The sequence below is a fragment of the Lepidochelys kempii genome, chromosome 1 (genome assembly GCF_965140285.1).
Source record: "Lepidochelys kempii isolate rLepKem1 chromosome 1, rLepKem1.hap1, whole genome shotgun sequence".
Lineage (NCBI taxonomy): Eukaryota > Metazoa > Chordata > Testudines > Cheloniidae > Lepidochelys > Lepidochelys kempii.
Genome location: NC_136380.1, coordinates 88,922,234 through 88,936,173, shown reverse-complemented (window position 1 = coordinate 88,936,173; position 13,940 = coordinate 88,922,234). Strand labels below are relative to the sequence as shown.

Below are 13,940 nucleotides of genomic sequence, written 5' to 3'. Positions count from 1 at the left end.
TCCAAACATCAAACATTGTCCTTTAACTCCCTCTTATCTCTGACCCTGCTCCCTATAACCCTTAGCTCCATCTCCTACGTAGCTATAGAACCTGGTTCCCATAAAGCACACACAATGAGGCTTCTACTTAGTGTGGGGAAAAGGAAATGAGTTGTTCATCCCTCCTTTAATTCCCATTGAAATAAATAAACTGGATTATCTTCCCTATACTCACAGAAGCAAAGGGGAAAGTTTAGCCCAATGTACTTAACAGATATCTAGAAACCCTGCTGGAAATAAGATTATTTTGTCTAATCAACATTCATAGATTCTGAAGCCAGGAGGGACCATTATGATCATCTAGTCTGACTTCCGTTCTCTGCTAGATTCTTCCTTTCTCTGCTAGTAATACCTTTCTCTGCTAGATTGAAAAGACCATTATTAAATTTGTTCCTCACACAGGTACTTATAGACTGAAATCAAGGCACCACTTAACATTCTCTTTGTTAAGATAAATAGATTGAGCTCCTTGCTTCTATCACTTTTAGGTATGTTTTCTAATGTTTTAATCATTCTTGTGGCTCTTCTCTGAACCCTCTCCAATTTTTCAACATCCTTCTTGAATTGTAGGCACCAGCACTAGACACAACGTTCCAGCAGCAGTAACACCAGTGCCAAATACACAGGTAAAATAACCTCTCTATTTCTACTAGAAATTTGCCTGTTTATGAATCCCTGGATCACATTAGCTTTTTTGGCCACAGCCTCACACCGGGAGTTCATGTTCAGATGATTATCCGGCATGACCCCCAAATCCGTTTTCAGATTCACTGCTTCCCAAGACAGAATCCCCCAATTTGTAATTATGGCCTACATTATTTGTTCCTAGATGTACACATTTACATTAAGCTGTATTAAAATGACGACTCTTTGCTTGCAGCAGTTTACCAAGCAGTAGAAGCTAGACAAATTCAGGCTGGAAATTAGATGTAAATTCTCAACAGTGAGAGTAATTAACCATTGGAACAATTTATCATGGGTTGTGGTGGACTCTCCATCACTGATAATTTTAAAATCAAGATTGCATGTTTTCCTCACCCCAAAACATATGTTCTAGGAATTATTTTAGAAAGGTCTATGGTCTGTATTATACAGAAGGTCAATGTGCTGCTATATAATAATAAACACAATACGAAATCACTGTAAACTTATGATCACTTAGATCTATTGCAGAAAGGAGAACTAAATACCATTCCTAAATATAAATTAGGAATGTTTTATATATTCTCTCTCTATATATATCTATATCTATCTATCTCCCATTTATATAGATATAGATAAAGAGAGAGCGGGTGAGAGAGAGAGAGATCATAATGGTTTCTTTTTTGCAGCAGGAGCTAATACATTGCATTTTTTAAAGGTGAACTATTAATTGTCTTTACCAAAACAAATATGTTTTATAACAATTATTTAAAGCAAAAATAGACAACATACTATAGATCTACATTAAAGTGTGGAGAATAATTTCATGCTTTTGACCCCCCACCCCAAAAATCTCAGCATTTTTTCCAACTCATTTGTCACAAACTAACAAAACAATAGATTTGTACGAGATTTTTTAAAGAAATCAGCTAAAAACATAAGGCCACTTTCAGCAAAAAATCATGCAGCATTTGCACTAACAAAGTCTGCAGGAAAAAAAAAATCAAAGCCTTACAGCTGGATGTTTTATTTCCTTATTTAGGCCCAAAATAAGCAACCATGGCACTCTAAATTGAAATGTATAGCTCAATATGAACTTCTTTTACCAATTGTTGGTATAAAATACACCTAAGATCATGAGGACCAAAAGAGACTAGTGCATTTGCAGATCTTGCATGGTAGCTCCCCTGCCCCCATGCAGTGGTATTGTTGTTTGGAGCATGGCAGTGCAGGCCTCCAAACACAGAGAATGACAAAATCTAAACCCCAAAGAGCTTATTGTCTCAGGCCCCATTCCTGCGACAGTCTCCATTGAACACAATCTGGAGCCCACACAAAGACCCATTCAAGTCAGTGGGGCTCCACACCAGTGCACGGGTTTGTCCATATGGAGCCTGTGGCTGGATTGGGGCCTAAGAAAACAAAGACTGAGGAAGGGTGAGCAAGAGATACAACATAAAAGCAAAGTGATTGGGATGAAGAAGGGCACCCATTGTCATAATCCTGGCCCACAGTTCTTGTATTGGTGTAACTATATTGGTTGGGGGTATGATTATTTTACCATCATAGTTATATTGGTAAAACCCTTTGTGTGAACATACTCCTAGTGGCATAAAGATGTCTTACAGTGTGGTATAGCTGCATCAACACAGTGAGGTTGTATAACTTTATACCTGTATAGTTAAAAGGATACATTTTTGTGGGGAGATAAGAACTTAGTTATAATTCTTTTAAAATGTGAGTTACACATGTTGCCTTGTCAGTTAGGTAATCTCCATTGTTTGTTTTTTCACACAGTAACAGGTGAGAGAAAAAACAAAGAAGGTAAGATGAAACTTTCAAAACTGGCGGGGTGATTTGTGGCAAGCATAATACCTATAGCTACTTTCAGCTCATTTTTTAAAATTTCCAGTTGACTGTGTCCTTTTAAAGGTCAAATTCCAGCTGCTCTTAGTGCATACCTAGGGAAAGAGGGCTTCAGGAGAGAAACCGTTGGATGCAACTATTAGTCTGCTCCTGGCTTCCTAAGAATAAATAAATTGTGTTGATACTCTACAAGTTCTACAAACCTAGATCATCACTGACAAGTGTCTGTCCAACATGTTCTTAAAAACCTTCAATGATGGAGAATCCACAACCTCCCTTGGACGCCTATTCCAGAGTTTAACAGTTAGAAAGTTTTTCCTAATATCTAAGACCTGGTCTACAGTACGAATTTAGGTCAAATTTAGCAGCATTTTCTCGATTTAACCCTGCACCCGTCCACACAACGAAGCCCTTTTTTCCGACTTAAAAAACGATTTCTTTACTCCACCCCTGACGAGGGGATTAGCGCTGAAATTGGCCTTGCCAGGTCGAATTTGAGGTACTGTGGATGCAATTCAACGGTATTCGCCTCCGGTAACTATCCCAGAATGCTCAGTTGTGACCACTCCAGACAGCACTCTCAACTCAGATGCACTGGCCAGTATACAGGAAAAGGCCCGTGAACTTTTGAATCTCATTTCCTGTTTGGCCAGCGTGGCGAGCTCATCTGCACAGGTCACCATGTAGAGCTCATCATCAGAGTAGATCATGCAGTCCCAAAATTGATGAAGAGCTCCAGCATGGACCGAACTGGAGGTACGGGATTTTACCGCTGTATGGGGAGACAAATCCGTGCTGGCAGAACTCTGTTCAAAAAGATGAAATTCCAAAATATTTGAAAAAATCTCCAAGGGCATGAAGGACAGAGACTATAACAGGGACCCGCAGCAGTGCCTCATGAAAATTAAGGAGCTCAGGCAAGCCTACAAAAAAAAACAGAGAGGCAAACAGCTGCTCTGGTTCAGATCCCCAGACATGAGACTTCTATGATGAGCTGCATGCCATTCTAGGGGGTGCAGCCACCACTACTCCAACCCTATGCTCTGACTCCATCCAAGGAGTGGGAGGCAACACGGAAGCGGGCTTTGCGAGTGAGGAAGATGATGAAGAGGAGGAGGTTGTAGATAGCTCACAGCAAGGAAGCAGAGAAACCAGTTTCCCCAACTGCTAGGATCTGTTTATAACCCTGGACCCAGTACCCCCCGAAGACACCCAAGGTGGGCTCCTGGACCCTGAAGGTGGAGAAGGGACTTCTGGTGAGTGTACCTTTGTAAATATTATACATGGTTTAAAAGCAAGCGTGTTTAATGACTAATTTGCCCTGGTATTTGGGGCCAGTACATCTATTGGAAAAGTCTGTTAACGTGTCTGGGGATGGAGCAGAAATCCTCCAGGGACAACTCCATAAAGCTCTCCTGGATGTACTCCCAAAGCCTTTGCAAAAGGTTTCTGGGGAGGGCAGCCTTATTCTGTCCTCTAGGGTAGGACACTTTACCACGCCAGGCCAGTAGCATGTAGTCGGGAATCATTGCAGAACAAAGCATTACAGCGTATGGTCCCGGAGTGTGCTGGCATTCAAACAACATCCATTCTTTATCTCTCTGTGTTACCCTCAGGAGAGTGACATCATTCATGGTCACCTGGTTTAAATAGGATGGTTTTAGTAAGCGGACATTCAGAGGTTGCCGTTCCTGCTGGGCTGTTTGCCTGTGGCTGAACAGAAATCTTCCCCGCTGTTAGCCATGCGGTGGGGGGAGGGGTGAAGCCATCATCCCAGAGAATTGGGGAGGGGGCGGAGAGAGTAGTTGGGTTTCTGCTGCACATGAACCCAGAAACCACAGCCCCTCCTTTTAAATTGCCAACCCATTTTTAATGGGCAACCCAACGGCTACTTCGTATGGGAAATGAGGGTGCTGCTGTTTGAAACCATTCCCACATGTTAGGAAGGTTAAAGAAGCCAAAAGACTGTGGCCTACCATGTCTGCCTGCAAGACGAATTCTGCTGCCCGGCCCTGCGTGAGTGATCTCTCACACAAAACTAGCATACCCTCAATAAGAGGCAAAATGCAACCTTGTAATGAAAGCACATGTGCTATGTAATGTTAATAGCAAGCTTTACCATGAAAGAGTGTACCCATTGTTCCATAAAATGTGTCTTTTTAACTACCACTCTCCCTTTTTTTTCCTCCACCAGCTGCATGTGTTTCTCCTTCCCAGAGGCTAGCAAAGTTTAGAAGACAAAAACAACGCAATTGTGTTCTCTGACCTCATGCTGTCCTCCCACACTGACAAAGCATAGCAAAATACATGGAGGCAGACAATCTCAGAGTGCAGGAAAACACAATATGACCATGAGGAGAGGTGGCAGGCTGAAGATGGTAGGTTGTGTCTGCTTACTGAAAGAAGGCAAGAGTCAATACTCAGGCTGCTGGAGGATCAAACTCATATGCTCCAGCATATGGTTGAGCTGCAGGAACGGTAGCAGGAGCACAGACCGCCACTGCAGCCTTTGTGTAACCAACCACCCTCCTCCCCAAGTTCCATAGCCTCCTCACCCAGACGCCCAAGAACGCAGTGGGGGGGCCTCCAGGCACCCAACCACTCCACCCCAGAGGACTGCCCAAGCAACAGAAGGCTGGCATTCAATAAGTTTTAATGTCTTAAAGTTTTAAAGTGCTGTTTGGCCTTCTCCTTCCCTCCTTCACCACCCCACCTGGTGCTTCCTTCCTCCACCACCCCTCCCAGGCTACCTTGGCTGTTATCCCCCTATTTATGTGACAAATAAATAAAGAACGCATGAATGTGATTCAACAATGACTTTATTGCCTCTAGAAGCAGTGATCAAAGGGGAGGGGGGAAGGGTGCTTAGCTTACAGGATAGTAGAGTGAAACCGGGGCTGGGGGGGTTTCCATCAAGGAGAACAAACAGAATCATAGAATCATAGAATATCAGGGTTGGAAGGGACCTCAGGAGGTCATCTAGTCCAACCCCCTGCTCAAAGCAGGACCAATCCCCAATTAAATCATCCCAGCCAGGGCTTTGTCAAGCCTGACCTTAAAAACTTCTAAGGAAGGAGATTCCACCACCTCCCTATGTAACGCATTCCAGTGTTTCACCACCCTCCTAGAGAAAAAGTTTTTCCTAATATCCAACCTAAACCTACCCCATTGCAATTTGAGACCATTACTCCTTGTCCTGTCCTCTTCTACCACTGAGAATAATCTAGAACCATCCTCTCTGGATCCACCTCTCAGGTAGTTGAAAGCAGCTATCAAATCCCCCCTCATTCTTCTCTTCTGCAGACTAAAGAAACCCAGTTCCCTCAGCCTCTCCTCAGAAGTCATGTGTTCCAGACCCCTAATCATTTTTGTTGCCCTTCACTGAACTCTCTCCAGTTTATCCACATCCTTCTTGTAGTGTGGGTCCCAAAACTGGACACAGTACTCCAGATGAGGCCTCACCAATGTCGAATAGAGGGGGACGATCATGTCCCTCGATCTGCTCGCTATGCCCCTACTTATACATCCCAAAATGCCATTGGCCTTCTTGGCAACAAGGGCACACTGCTGATTCATATCCAGCTTCTCGTCCACTGTCACCCCTAGGTCCTTTTCCGCAGAACTGCTGCCTAGCCATTCGGTCCCTAGTCTGTAGCTATGCATTGGGTTCTTCGTCCTAAGTGCAGGACCCTGCACTTATCCTTATTGAACCTCATCAGATTTCTTTTGGCCCAATCCTCCAATTTGTCTAGGTCCCTCTGTATCCTATCCCTCCCCTCCAGCGTATCTACCACTCCTCCCAGTTTAGTATCATCTGCAAATTTGCTGAGAGTGCAATCCACACCATCCTCCAGATCATTTATGAAGATATTGAACAAAACCGGCCCCAGGACCGACCCTTGGGGCACTCCACTTGATACCAGCTGCCAACTAGACATGGAGCCATTGATCACTACCCGTTGAGCCCGACAATCTAGCCAACTTTCTCCACACCTTATAGTGCATTCATCCAGCCCATACTTCTTTAACTTGCTGACAAGAATACTGTGGGAGACCGTGTCAAAAGCTTTGATAAAGTCAAGAAACAATACATCCACTGCTTTCCCTTCATCCACAGAACCAGTAATCTCATCATAGAAGGCGATTAGATTAATCAGGCATGACCTTCCCTTGGTGAATCCATGCCGACTGTTCCTGATCACTTTCCTCTCATGCAAGTGCTTCAGGATTGATTCTTTGAGGACCTGCTCCAAGATTTTTCCAGGGACTGAGGTGAGGCTGACTGGCCTGTAGTTCCCAGGATCCTCCTTCTTCTCTTTTTAAAGATTGGCACTACATTAGCCTTTTTCCAGTCATCTGGGACTTCCCCCGTTCGCCACGAGTTTTCAAAGATAATGGCCAATGGCTCTGCAATCACAGCCGCCAATTCCTTTAGCACTCTCGGGTGCAACTCGTCCTGCCCCATGGACTTGTGCATGTCCAGCTTTTCTAAATAGTCCCTAACCACCTCTTTCTCCACAGAGGGCTGGCCATCTACTCCCCATGTTGTGATGCCCAGCGCCGCAGTCTGGGAGCTGACCTTGTTAGTGAAGACAGAGGCAAAAAAAGCATTGAGTACATTAGCTTTTTCCACATCCTCTGTCACTAGGTTGCCTCCCTCATTCAGTAAGGGGCACACACTTTCCTTGGCTTTCTTCTTGTTGCCAACATACCTGAAGAAACCCTTCTTGTTACTCTTGACATCTCTTGCTAGCTGCAGCTCCAGATTTCATTCCTACATGCCCGAGCAATATTTTTATACTCTTCCCTGGTCATATGTCCAACCTTCCACTTCTTGTAAGCTTCTTTTTTATGTTTAAGATCCGCTAGGATTTCACTGTTAAGCTAAGCTGGTCGCCTCCCATATTTACTATTCTTTCGACTCATCGGGGTGGTTTGTCCCTGTAACCTCAACAGGGATTCCGTGAAATACAGCCAGCTCTCCTGGACTCCTTTCCCCTTCATGTTAGTCCCCCAGGGGATCCTACCCATCCGTTCCCTGAGGGAGTCAAAGTCTGCTTTCCTGAAGTACAGGGTCTATATCCTGCTGCTTACCTTTCTTCCCTGTGTCAGGATCCTGAACTCAACCAACTCATGGTCACTGCCTCCCAGATTCCCATCCACTTTTGCTTCCCCCACTAATTCTTCCCGGTTTGTGAGCAGCAGGTCAAGAAAAGCTCCCCCCCATAGTTGGCTCCTCTAGCACTTGCGCCAGGAAATTGTCCCCTACGCTTTCCAAAAACTTTCTGGATTGTCTATGCACCGCTGTATTGCTCTCCCAGCACATATCAGAAAAATTAAAGTCACCCATGAGAACTGGGCATGCGATCTAGTAGCTTCTGCGAGTTGTTGGAAGAAAGCCTCATCCACCTCATCCCCCTGGTCCGGTGGTCTATAGCAGACTCCCACCACTACATCACTCTTGTTGCTCACACTTCTAAACTTAATCCAGAGACACTCAGGTTTTTCTGCAGTTTCGTACCGGAGCTCTGAGCAGTCATACTGCTCCCTTACATACAGTGCTACTCCCCCACCTTTTCTGCCCTGCCTGTCCTTCCTGAACAGTTTATAACCATCCATGACAGTACTCCAGTCATGTGAGTTATCCCACCAAGTCTCTGTTATTCCGATCACGTCATAGTTCCTTGACATCACCAGGACCTCCAGTTCTCCCTGCTTGTTTCCAAGGCTTTGTGCATTCGTATATAAGCACTTGAGATAACATGCTGATCGCCCCTCATTCTCAGTATGAGGCAGGAGCCCTCCCCTCACAGACGTTCCTGCCTGTGCTTCCTCCCGGTATCCCGCTTTCCCACTTACCTCAGGGCTTTGGTCTCCTTCCCCCGGTGAACCTAGTTTAAAGCCCTCCTCACTAGGTTAGCCAGCCTGCTCGCAAAGATGCTCTTCCCTCTCTTCGTAAGATGGAGCCCGTCTCTGCCCAGCACTCCTCCTTCATGGAACACCATCCCATGGTCAAAGAATCCAAAGCCTTCTCTCCGACACCACCTGAGTAGCCATTCATTGACTTCCATGATTCGACGGTCCCTACCCAGGGCTTTTCCTTCCACGGGGAGGATGGACGAGAACACCACTTGCACCTCAGTCTCCTTTATCCTTCTTCCCAGAGCCACGTAGTCCGCAGTGATCCACTCAAGGTCATTCTTGGCAGTATCATTGGTGCACACGTGGAGAAGCAGGAAGGGGTAGCGATCCGAGGGCTTGATGAGTCTCGGCAGTCTCTCCATCACATCGCGAATCTTAGCCCCTGGCAAGCAGCAGACTTCTCGGTTTTCCCGGTCAGGGCTGCAGATAGATGACTCAGTCCCCCGGAGGAGAGAGTCCCTGACCACCACCACCCGCCCCCTTCTCTTGGGAGTGGTGGTCATGGAACCCCCAATCTCAGGACAGTGCATCTCATGCCTTCCAACCAGCGGAGTCTCCTTCTGCTTTCTCCCCCCAGACATATCATCTGGTCCACTCTCCGCAATGGTACCTGTGGAGAGAACATGAAAGCGGTTAGTTACCTGTGTCTGCGTTGCTGGAACCCAGACATTCCCCCTTCTTCTTCTGGAGGTCACATGTTGCCAAGCTTCTTCACTGGTCTCTTGGCTCCGCGTGCAACCTGCTCTAAATCTTTAGAGCTTTGTGCCCGTAGAAGCATATCCTGACTTTTGTCCAGAAAATCCTCAGATTCTCGTATGCAACGCAGGGTAGTTATCTGTTGCTCCAGACCTTCAATCTTCTTTTCCGATATGGAGACCAGCTTGCACTTTGTACAGACAAAGTCGCTTCTGTCCTGTGGAAGAAAGACAAACATGGCACATCCAGTGCAGGTCACAATAGCTGAACCCCCCCCTTCCATATCACCTTCCTACTATGAGCTTCCTCAGAGAAGTTGGCAAGATGTAAGCCTCACTGGGCTCACTCCAGGTGAACTCCCAGGCAAACTCCTGCTGTGTATTGCTCTGCTGTTCCCCGCCGCTCAGCTGGTTCGCGAAGCTCTGGCTATTTTTAAACAGCCAGGCTTCCCTAAAACAAACAAACAGACAGCCCCAATGCCTGCCCCCTGCAAGCTACCAACCAATCAAGCACTCGCTCAGGCTCTCACACTGCCCTCCCAGCAAACACACACTCGGATACTTACTCAGCAAACACACACTCGGATACTCACCAATCCCAGATAGAATCACAAACTCCTGCTGTGTGCTGCTCTGCTTTCACACCATAGCCTGGCCAGTAATGAAACTGGTTTTTAAAGCTTCTCTGATGTGTAGCACGCCCTGCTGTACTCTTCTAACCACCCTGGTGTCTGGCTGCGCATTATCAGCGGCCAGGAGATTTGCCTCAACCTCCCATCCCACCATATATGTCTCCCCCTTATTTTCACAGATATTGGGGAGCGCACAGCAAGCAGTAATAACAATGGGAATATTGGGTTCACTGAGGTCTAACTGAGTCAGCACACTTTTAAATGTCCAAATGTCCATTTTACCACCATTCTGCACTTGCTCAGCCTGTAGCTGAATAGCTCCTGACTACTGTCCAGGCAGCCTGTGTATGGCTTCATGAGCCATGGCATTAAGGGGTAGGCTGGGTCCCCAAGGATAACTATAGGCATTTCAACATCCCCAACAGTAATTTTCTGGTCTGGGAAGTAAATCCCTTCCTGCAGCTGTTCAAACAGACCAGAATTCCTGAAGATGCGAGTGTCATGTACCTTTCCCGGCCATCCCACGTTGATGTTGGTGAAATGTCCCTTGTGATCCACCAGTGCTTCCAGCACCATTGAAAAGTACTGTTGCAGTTTACATACTGGCTGCCTGGGTGCTCCTGTTCCAAGATAGGAATATGGGTTCCATCTATCGCCCCACCACAGTTAGGGAATCCCATTGCAGAAAAGCCATACTCTATGACCTGCACATTTCCCAGAGTAACTACCCTTGATAGCAGCAGCTCAGTGATTGCATTGGCTACTTGGATCACAGCAGCCCCACAGTAGATTTGCCCACTCCAAATTGATTCCCGACTTACTGGTAGCTGTCTGGCATTCCAAGCTTCCACAGGTCTATCACCACTCACTTGTGAACTGTGAGAGCTGCTCTCATCTTGGTATTCTTGCGCCTCAGGCAGGGGAAAGCATGTCACAAAGTTCCATGAAAGTGCCCTTACACATGCGAAACTCCAAGCTACTGTTGAATCTTGCACTAATAAGGAAAATGCTGTTGAAGGAAGTGGGTTTGGCAAATTGTGGTTCTCAGCAATATAAGCTCCTGTATTTCTGTTTACGCCAGAGCAGCCCCGGCTGACTCTCCCTGTATGCACATGCTTGAATAAAACTGGCCTCAGATTTGTTCTGAACAAAAAACAACGCATGGTGGATTTTCCACCACTGAATAGAGGGCGAGTTACATTGGTGGCAGCTACATTTTAGAGTAGACGCTTACAGAGTTAGGTTGATGTAAGCTGCCTTATGTCAACCTAATGCCGTAGCGTAAAACAGACCTGAAATTTAGGCAAGAGATGGGTGCAGGGACACTAGAGTGAGGCAATGGTGCACATTCTCAGAGGCAGAAACTTAGGCACCAAGGAACCCTGAAGTCATAGGCACTTAAAGAATTGAGGCAATTACAGGGTTCAGCAGGACTTTTGTGCATTGCAGTGATCCTGAAACGGGGATTGTGGTGGGGCGGGACTCACCCCGGCAGTGCCTCCTGCTGGTCCTCCAGGGAATTAGCATTTCCAGCCTCTGGAGCGCCCTCTGCCAGCCAGTGTCTCGCTTGCCGCTGGGCCAGAGTCCATCCTGGACCCTGGTGCCTCTTTCAGGCCAGGGTGCTGTCCCCTGGCAGTACCCCCACAGATCTGGGTCTCCCCACCACCACCACCAGGGAACTCCCACCCTCTGTCCCCAGCTCCCCTCAGTCTTTGGCCACTGCCAGTCATCAACTAGCCCCCATTCCCTGGGGCAGACTACAGTGTAAGTGCCACTCATCACCAGCAAGGGGGGGTTTGGACCTGCTTCCTCTGACTACCCTTGGGCTGCCCTCTGGAACCCCTGTACCTTTCTTTGGCCTTTAACAAGGCCTGCAGCCTGGGGGGCTTCCAGGCCAAAGCTTCCCAGCTCCTCTGTCCTTCCCCCAAGTCCTGCTCCAGTCTTGGTACCCTGCTTAGCTCCTAGCAGCCAGGCCCATCCCTGTCCACATAGAGAGAGAGAGAGAGTGTTTGCTCCTGGCCCACTGCCCTCTTATAAGGGACAGCTGGGCCCTGATTGGGGCGTGGTTGCATCTGTGGCTGGTTCCCCAATCAGTCAACGCTTGCTGCTTTTCCTAGCAGCAGCCCTCTTGCAGCCTCAGCCCTCTCCCACGCCCTTCAGGGCAGTAGCGGGTGGCCACCCCGCTACAGGGATGCACCTAACTCATGTTGTGCACCCAGACTCACGTTTCTCTGTGTCTCAATTCCCCTTCTGTAAAACTGAGATGATAGCATTTCCCTACCTCAGGGGCGTGTTCTGAGTATAAATACAAACCAGTTTCCGAGACATTCAGATACTATGGTAATGGGGATTGTATAAGTATCTAAGAACTTTGAATGGAGAGAGAAATTGGGAAATTTAGCCAGATATATAGAATTAAATTCCTGGCATTTATTTTGTATAACAGGAACCATAAACAATAATAATATTCCCATTATGAAAGCCGTTGTTAGGATTTTCAAAATTAAAGGAACCATTATAATCCATGGTTAGTCTCTAAGGTGCCACAAGTACTCCTTTTCTTTTTGCATTTTATAATCCATTTATCCACATATTTTTCTCTGTTACAGCTCTGTCATAAACTTCAGCGTGTTTCCTTCCAGATGCTCATTAGATTACTATCTAAACGTTTGAAAATAGCTGTTTTGTAAAATACAACCATGTATACTACCCTAATGCATTTACACAGTATAGTATAGCAAAACCATATTTTCCAAGTCCTTTGCCTTTATAGGAAATATTCACCCTACTGCAGAAGGCCAGCCCATCCTCAAAACAGGGTTTAAGTGGAACTTAACTAGTGCTTTGGCCCTGTAACAGGCCTTGGTGTAGGTGGGAATTTCACCTTATGTGCACATAACAAGAGAAGGTAATGCAATGTTGTACCTATTTGCATAATCTAATGATGTTCCACACAAGCTGTTTATTTGTAGATTTTTTTCTGGAATGTTTTCAAATTATTTTTCCCTGAGTTGCCAGGTACAACTTGTGTTAGTTAGATCTGTGGAAAAACAGTAACATGCAATGGATAATTAGATTGTACACAGGTATGTATTTTCATGGCTATGCTAATGAATATAATCAACACGTAGAAGCTAATTTGTGTCCAGTAGGGGAAATTCACCTACCAATGTTAAAAATGAATGCATTATGCATAGACAAAGTAACAAAAAGTTTTTTTTGGGGGGAAAACAAAATATTTTTTGCAGTCATTTCACTTACACGTTTTTGCATTCAGACTTCTTCAGCAAGATCTTTCTTAACAGATACATGAAATTTATTTAGAGATATCTGTCATTTAAATATTTTAAGCTCCAAGTTTGGTTTTAATACTCAAATGCCACCACTGACAGTTCTGTTAATGTCTTCTACCATTAGTTTTATTGCTGACTAACAACAGTACCATTCAGCAAGGAAAAAAATGTAATTGCATCTTTAACTTGTGATCTCCACACAGTTTTGACTACTGATTTTTGGAATTTTAAATAGTATTGTGTTTTCTTCCATATCCATTAAAACAGGCTGGCAGATGTAGAGGTATCAATGCTTTGCTATTAGTTTCTTTTTTAGTAGCTAAAGTGATACAAAGTGAGTCCGAAATAAAGTAAAGTTTATAAACTAATTTCATAAGTTTCAAATTAGAAGTTCAGCAGAAACTGTTGTTAGGGGCTTATTCCTTCACCCACTTACTTCCCTGGTCCTTCTCGCATGAACAGAGAGCAACAATACCCGAAGTCCAAAGGTGCAAACAATTCAATGTTTATTGGGGTGAACTTCCAGCAAGCATGATTCCAGTTTCCTTCCTTAAGTGTCCCCCTTCCCAGCTCTGACAACACAGAGCCTTACCTGTGTCCCTGTTCCCATTCCCCCCCTTAGCAAAACATGATTTAAATGCCCATTCCCATTCCCCCAACTTCCTGATTGAATGCAGGCTATATAGTTAAACTTGAGTTCTGCTTTGCTATACCTTAATAAATCGTTTTACTGAAATTTAACTAACCAATCCTAACATGTTGTAACATGATTATTTAACCAACTATATCCCACCACCTTAATTAGTTTACACCCAGCAAAATTAATTATATAGCAGACGGAAACAATCACA

At 45.4% G+C, this 13,940-nt stretch overlaps 1 protein-coding gene across 2 annotated transcripts in view; it reads left to right on the top strand.

Moving 5' to 3' along the window:
* The window catches only part of SLITRK6 (SLIT and NTRK like family member 6), a 117,407-nt gene that overhangs the window by 81,606 nt on the left and 21,861 nt on the right, over positions 1-13,940 (top strand). For both annotated transcript variants that reach the window (XM_073347610.2, XM_073347563.2), the window contains exons 2-4: positions 610-665; positions 2,479-3,803; positions 4,742-4,925. The gene's annotated coding sequence lies outside the window, so the exon portion shown is untranslated. The remainder of the gene's footprint in view (positions 1-609; positions 666-2,478; positions 3,804-4,741; positions 4,926-13,940) is intronic.